The following is a 7,793-nucleotide window of genomic DNA, read 5'->3' on the forward strand; positions in this document are numbered from 1 at the left end:
ACTCTGTGCGACCCCATAGACGGCAGCCCACTAGTCCTCCCCATCCCTGGGATTCTCCAGGCAAGAACACTGGAGTGGGTTGCCATTTCCTTCTCCAATGTATGAAAGTGAAAAGTGAAAGTGAAGTGGCTCAGTCGTGTCCGACTCTTATCGACCCCATGGACTGCAGCCTACCAGGCTCCTCCGCCCATGGGATTTTCTAGACAAGAGTACTGGAGTGGGGTGCCATTGCCTTCTCCAAAAGCAAGTATAAGTAATCAGAAAAGACAGAGGATGAGAGATGTCGTCATCATGGTGACTTAAAATGTTCCTCCTTTCTCTCCTCACTTTAACAACAATCATTTAAAGAGCTATCCATGAATAATGTGCATCAGTGGGAACTGTGGAGCCACGTGTGCCCCCCAAAATAGACAGACCTCAGTAATGGCTGACAATGCAAAGAAGTCAGTGAAACTGCCCCATTACCTCTTGCTGCCATCAGGGTAAAAACATGGAGAGTGCTGACTTTGGCAGATATCCACAGATGAGAGGGAATTTCTAGAAGTCTAGTGTGTCTGAGGGACAATTCCAGCATAGCATCAGAGCAAGAAGGATTTGAATTTAGATACAGTGAAGAGAGAAGAACTCCATCAAAGACCCCTCCCTTTGCCCCTCTGCCAGAGATTGAGCTGTGTGGTGGCAACGTCCTCTCCCGTGGAGAAGGTGGAAAGCAGTGAGTGAGTGCCTGGCCACCTTAGTTATGTGGGATGCAACTGGAGAAACTCATTTCTTTCCAGCAGCAACCAGAGTACTACAGCAGGACTCCCATGACCAGGGGCAGAAAAGCAGATAAAAATTTCAGAGGATGTTATAAGGGACAGAGTCCTTCAGCAGGGAGTCTGCCCACAAGCCTCTGGCAATGCCTCGCATTGAGGGTTTCCCCACAAGGTCTGCAGGCACTACCACTGCCTGGAGTGCTAAATCCAGTACTTACACATTATAGTTGGATACTAATGTCTGTTGTCTATTCTAGTGGTGTGGGCAGAACTAGCAATCAGAGTACTCTCAGAAAATCAGACCAGGGTGTGTTGGAGAAGTGAGGAACTATAAAATGAAGCCTTAGTCCTATCTTCTGGAAAACAGAAAGGAGGTTTCCACCAGCAGTCTGATTAGTTTTAAGAACAAGAGAAAACAGAAGATTAAGAATTCTGCCATAAGAGAGAACAAAGAAAGAATGTGAGTTTTCAGTACAAAACCTAGGACACCTCAGATAGAGAAACACCAATAAATAATACCACCATCTGTAGGCAACCAATTAAGATTTAAGAAGGTGTCTGCTACTTCAAATATGAAAGCAACAAAACAAAACTATAAGAACATGAAAAATGAAGGCAACAAGCCATTGCCAAAAGAAATCAGTGATTCTCTAACAACTACGGAGAAGGCACTGGCGACCCATTCCAGTACTCTTGCCTGGAAAATCCCATGGATGGAGGAGCCTGGTGGGCTGCAGTCCATGGGGTCGCTAAGAGTCAGACACGACTGAGCGACTTCACTTTCACTTTTCACTTTCATTCATTGGAGAACGAAATGGTAACCCACTCCAGTGTTCTTGCCTGGACAATCCCAGGGACGGGGGAGTCTGGTGGGCTGCTGTCCGTGGGGTTGGACTTGACTGATGAGACCTAGCAGCAGCTGCAGCTAAGAATTAAGCACAAATCCATGGACTATTATGATCTAGTCACTAAAGAATTCAGTATAGCTTTTAGGAAAACAGCAAATAGAATTCAGGAATATATAAAAAGATTTATAGCCTATGACCAAGTGGGATTTACTTTATGTATGCAAGATTGATCCATCATTTGGATCAATTAAGGTTCAATAGCAACAGGTTAAAGAAGAGAAATCAACATGATGATACTAATAGATGTAGAAAACAATTTGGCAAAATAAAAGTCATTCAGGATAAAAATTCTCTGGAAAGCAGGAATAAGGAGGGAACTTCCTTGACTTGATAAACAGCAGGACACTTATATGCAAAAAAAAAAAAAAAAAAAAAGGTCTACACACAGATGTTATATACTTTACAAAAATTAACTCAACAATGGATCATAGAACTCAATGCAGAATGCAAAACTTTTAAAAGACACCATAAGGAGAAAATCTGATTACTTTGAGTTTGATGATTACCTTTTAAATACATCATTAAAATCATCATCCATTAAAGAATTGATAACTTGGATTTCATTAAAGTTAAAAACTTCTGCTTTGTGAAACACACAGCCAAGGGAATAATAAGCAACAGACTGGGATAGAATGTTTGCCTAATGCACATGTGATTTGTGGTTGTTCTGGGACATGCCAGGCTTTCCTGTCCTTCACTATCTCCCAGAGTTTGCTCAAACTCATGTCCACTGAGTCAATGATGCGATCCAACCATCGCATCCTCTGTTTCACCCTTCTCCTGCCCTCAGTCTTTCCAAGCATCATGGTCTTTTGCAGTGAGTCGGCTCTTCACATCAGGTGGCCAAAGTACTGAAGCTTCAGCTTCAGCATCAGTCCTTCCAATGAGCATTCAGGGTTGATTTCCTTTAGGATTGACTGGTTTGATCTCCTTGCAGTCCAAGGGACTCTCAAGAGTTTTCTACAGCACTACAGTTCAAAAGCATCAATTCTTTGGCCCTCAGCTTTCTTTATGATTCACCTCTCACATCCATACATGACTACTGGAAAAACCATAGCTTTGACTAGATGAACCTGTGTCAGCAAATGATGTCTTTGCTTTTTAATATGCTATCTAGGTTTGTTACAGCTTTTCTTCCAAGGAGCAAGCATCTTTGACTTTCATGGCTGCAGTCACCATCTTCAGTGATTTTGGAGACCAAGAAAACAAAGTCTGTCAGTTTCCATTTGGCATGGCATCCGCTGATGCCATGATCTTCGTTTTTTGAATGTTGAGTTTTAAGCCAACTTTTTCACTCTCCTCTTTCACCTTCATCAAGAGGCCCTTTAGTTCTCCTTCACTTTCTGCCATTAGGGTAGCAACATCTGCATATCTGAGGTTGTTGATTTTTCTCCAGGCAATCTTGATTCCAGATTGTGATTGATCCAGCCCAGCCTTTCCCATGATGTATTCTGCATATAAGTTAAATAAGTAGGGTAACAATCTACAGCCTTGTCTTACTCCCTTCCCAGTTTTGAACCAATCAGTTGTTTCAAGTCTAGCTCTAACTGTTGTTTCTTGACTTGCATACAGGTTCCTTTGGAGATAGGTAAGCTGCTCTGGTATTCCCATTTCTTTAAGAATTTTCCAATTTGTTGTGATCCACACAGTCAAAGGCTTTACAGAAATAGATGTTTTTCTGGAATTCCCTTGCTTACTTGCACATGAACATTTATAGTTGCTTTATTCATAAATGTATGTGTATGAGCAAAATGATATTTATGTTTACTCATTAACCAAGTAGTTATAGTTACCTTATTCATGTTTATATCAAAACTTGGAAACACCCAAGAAATACTTCAATTGGTGAATGTATAAACAAACTGTGATACATCAGTGCAATGGAATACTGTTCACTCATAGAAAGAAATGTAGTATCGAGCCAGGAAAAGACATGCTGAATGTTACTATGTGAAAGAAATGTATGTAAAGACTTCATGCCATTATTGTCCAACTCTATAATGTTTTAGAAAAGGGAAAACTTTGGAGAAAATTAAAAAATCAGTGGTTATCAGGGTCTTGGGTAGATGGATGGATGAATAGATGAAGTACAGACAGTTTTTAAGGCAGTGAAACTATTCTGTATTATTTTAGTGGTGAATACATGTCATTACGCAGTGGTCAAAATCCATAGAAGTCTCAAAATTATGAGTGAGCCCTAATGTTATTTATGGACTTTTGGTTTATAATGTATCAATGTTGTTTCACCAATAGTGACAAATATACAACGCTGGTGAGGGTTGTTGGTGATAGCAGAGACTGTATTGGGTGGGAGAAGTGTGGTGTGAGAACTATGTACATTCTGGTTAGTTTTGTTGTGAACCTAAACTGTTCTAAAAAATTGTATTAATAAAAAAAAATCCCTAATCCACAACTCTAGTCAAACTAGTCGAACTGGTTTTCATTAGTCTGTGACAATGGAGGGCTTGATGTTGATGACCTCCTGATCATTTGAAAAGCAATGGAAATGCTATTTGATGTGCAGTGCCAATGAACTGAAAGTTGGGAAACTAGAGTTTGTAAGACAAGGTCTTGTACTAACACAGTGATGACACTATCTCACCAATTGCTCTTTAGGAGAGATAAAGATTAGACTAATTGATCTCAGAGATTCCTTGTATTTCTAAGTTACATTTGACTCTTTAATTCTGTAAAAGGAAATGGGCTTCAACAGAGGGGAAGTGGGACAGAACAAGGACAATATTTCCCCAAAGAATAAAATGATTGCTCTAGAGAAAGTGACAAAATTTGTTTGATCCAAAATAAACTGGTGTACCTCTTTTACAGTATAAAGCTGTGTGAGTTAGGCAGAAAATTACTGATTCTCTTTGTCCTAAATAAATATTACACAGAGTCTTGGAGTCAGTAAAGTTTAAAGTTCATATACAAAGCTAAACTTCTCTGACCCTCATTTTATTCAACTGATGCTGTAATTATTAACCAAATTGATATATTTGGAAAATCATTACTCGAATAAATGACAAAATATTGAGTCATAGTACATAATCAGCACCTGGAGAATTGAATGTTTGCTTAGAGAGAAGCGTGAGTGTCTCAGGAAGAGGTAATTGAAAGAATCCAAAGAGTTATCACGGGTATGCCAATTCTCAGTTACATGAGGAATAAAACATGAATCCATGCAAACATTAGGAACAAAACATTTTGTAATTAGGTCTTGACAGAAACTTATTTTTTTCCTTACTAAAAGTCCTTAGAAATAAATACACTTATCACCTTAAACTAATATGAAGATATCTTTGTAGAATATATGTTTGTAAAGTACCAGCATTAGTGATCTAGTGATGTTTACCATCCCAGTGATATTTAGATCTTCATGACCACTAACTATCCTCTCCTGTTCAGGTCTGCATGTCTGGTAGTTCTGTGCTGAGCATCAGTTTAATGAAATCCTTGTCTCCCATCCTCCACTGAATCCACACCTGTTGTTCTATGTAAAATCTCCCTTCCTTGCTCTTGATGATAAATTGATATTATAAAGGAATAATTACAGTTCAGACATACAAAAATGGAGTCAGTGGGCTTTTGGGGATGTGGTCTTGGGTATGTCTTTGTATCACTGAGAACTTGGCATTTCTTTGACCTGATCCAAACCCAAGGACAGGACTAGCCCTATTCAGAACAACACATACCAGCTGCATCTTCGTATTCTCAAGGTCTCCCCTTTTAACTGTGCAACCATTTGAGACACCAACCAATACTTTTTCAGTAAGAACACTTAGTTCTTTCCACCGTCAATTATACATCTTGATAAACAACTCATGTTACTAACTGTAACTTTGCAATCTTCACACTTATAAGTTTCCCCTATTTTGTAGTCCAGGGAAGCACAATTCAAGTGTTTCTTGTGTCTTTGTCTCCTAGGGTACAGTACTAACAAACCTCCAATAAACACTTTTTAATTTCAATCAGGTCTTCATTTTCTAGATTTTTGTTAACACTGTGCATACTTCATTCTATTATTTCTGACAAAGACAGACTTCAAAAGAACAGAAGCAATTGTGTGTCTGAAGGCTGCTAGGAGGCTTGAGCCATAGTTTTTCAAACTGTCCCCACTAAAATCTTGAGATTGGCTCTTTCCTTAGTACCTGAGCAAGTTTCACCTCTGCAGTGATGGAGAGGGGAGAATTCCTATCTTTTATTTTCTCTCTTGAGAATCTATGACCCTTTAATCCTTGGAGTCAAGAGGCATCTATTTAATATGCAGTCTAGTTTTTGTGAACAGTCAGTGGGGTGTACATTCAGAGTAACATGTTTGGAGATGATTGAAGAAATTATCATGAATTGAGATGCAGGGAAGTCATTCTGCTTATACATGATTTAACCTGAACTTTAGGATAACTAGAAGAGCCTGTCTTATGGCTTTATCATATGTTGTACATCTACTTTAACCATTAATGAAAAGAAGATAAAATTCAGAAGTAAAGAATGTTCACTTTGAAAATAGGGGTAAAATGCCTCCCTTCCTATGGTACTCATACTAGTAGTCCATTGAAGATAAGGTTTCCTTCTCAGATGCCGAGGTCACACTACCTCGTTGTGTAAATGCTAATCTGTCTCTTTTCAAACCTTGAAGGTATGTACCCCTGTCATGTTTGATGTATGACCTTTCCTCTGATGAGATAGAAAACTGTGATGAAACCATCCTTGTCTGGAGCAGTTTCTCAAGGCTACTGAGAGACTGTCTCCTGGGCTATAGTTCTCAGTTTGACACAGATAATACTCTTCTATTCTGTATTATGGGCTTCCCTTGTGGCTCAGCTGTTAAAGAATCTGCCTGCAATGTGGGAGACCTGGCTTCGATCTCTGGGTTGGGAAGATCCCCTGGAGAAAGGAAAGGCTACCCACTCCAGTATTCTGGCCTAGAGAATTCCAAGGACTGTATAGTCCATGGGGTCACAAAGAGTTGGACATGATTGAATGACTTTCACTTTCACTTTAATTCTTTATCATAGACTGCTTATTGCTTGTTTATTATTATGAATGGCCCAGGTTGGCAGGTGCCCAAAATGCTACTGAGAATTGTGGAGAAATAACTCCTGAAAGAATGAAGGGATGAAGCCAAAGCAAAAACAATTCCCAGTTGTGGATGTGACTGGTGATGAAAGTAAAGTTTGATGCTATAAAGAACAATAATTTATGCATAGGAACTGGGATTGTTAGAACCATGAATCAAGGTAAATTGGAAGTGGTCAAATAGGAAATGGCAAGGGTGAACATCGATATTTTAGAAATCAGTGAACTAAAATGGACTGGAATGGGTGAATTTAATTCAGATTGCCATTATATCTACTACTGTCAGCAAGAATCCCTTAGACAAAATGGAGTAGACCTCATAGACAACAAAAGAGTCTGAAATACAGTTCAGTTCAGTTCAGTTCAGTTGCTCAGTCGTGTTCGATTCTTTGTGACCCCATGAATTGCAGCATGTCAGGCCTCCCTGTCTATCACCAAATCTTGGAGTTTTCCCAAACCCATGTCCATTGAGTTGGTGATGCCATCCAACCATTTCATCCTCTGTCAACCCTTCTCCCTCCCTCAATCTTTCCCATCATCAGGATCTTTTCAAATGAGTGAGCTCTTCGCATCAGGTGGCCAAAGTATTGGAGTTTCAGATTCAACATCAGTCCTTCCAATGAACACCCGGGACTGATATTTAGGATGGACTGGTTGGTTTTCCTTTCAGTCCAAGGAACTCTCAAGAGTCTCCTCCAACACCACATTTCAAATGCATCAATTCTTCTGCACTCAGTTTTCTTTATAGTCCAACTCTCACAGCCATACATGAATGCTGGAAAAACCATAGCCTTGGCTAGACAGAACTTTGTTGACAAAGTACTGTCTTTGCTTTTTAATATGCTCTCAGATTGGTCATAACTTTCCTTCCAAGGAGGAAGCGTCTTTTAATTTTAGGACTTCATCAACATCTGCAATAATTTTGGAGCCCAAGAAAATAAAGTCTGCCACTGTTTCCATCGTTTCCCCATCTATTTGCAATGAAATGATGGGACCGGATGCCATGATCTTAGTTTTCTGAATGTTGAGCTTTAACCAAGCTTTTTCACTTTCCTCT

This window comes from Bos grunniens, chromosome 26, assembly GCF_055505025.1.
Source record: "Bos grunniens cultivar Pamir isolate PY7600 chromosome 26, Bosgru_T2T1.0, whole genome shotgun sequence".
In the NCBI taxonomy this organism is placed as follows: domain Eukaryota; kingdom Metazoa; phylum Chordata; class Mammalia; order Artiodactyla; family Bovidae; genus Bos; species Bos grunniens.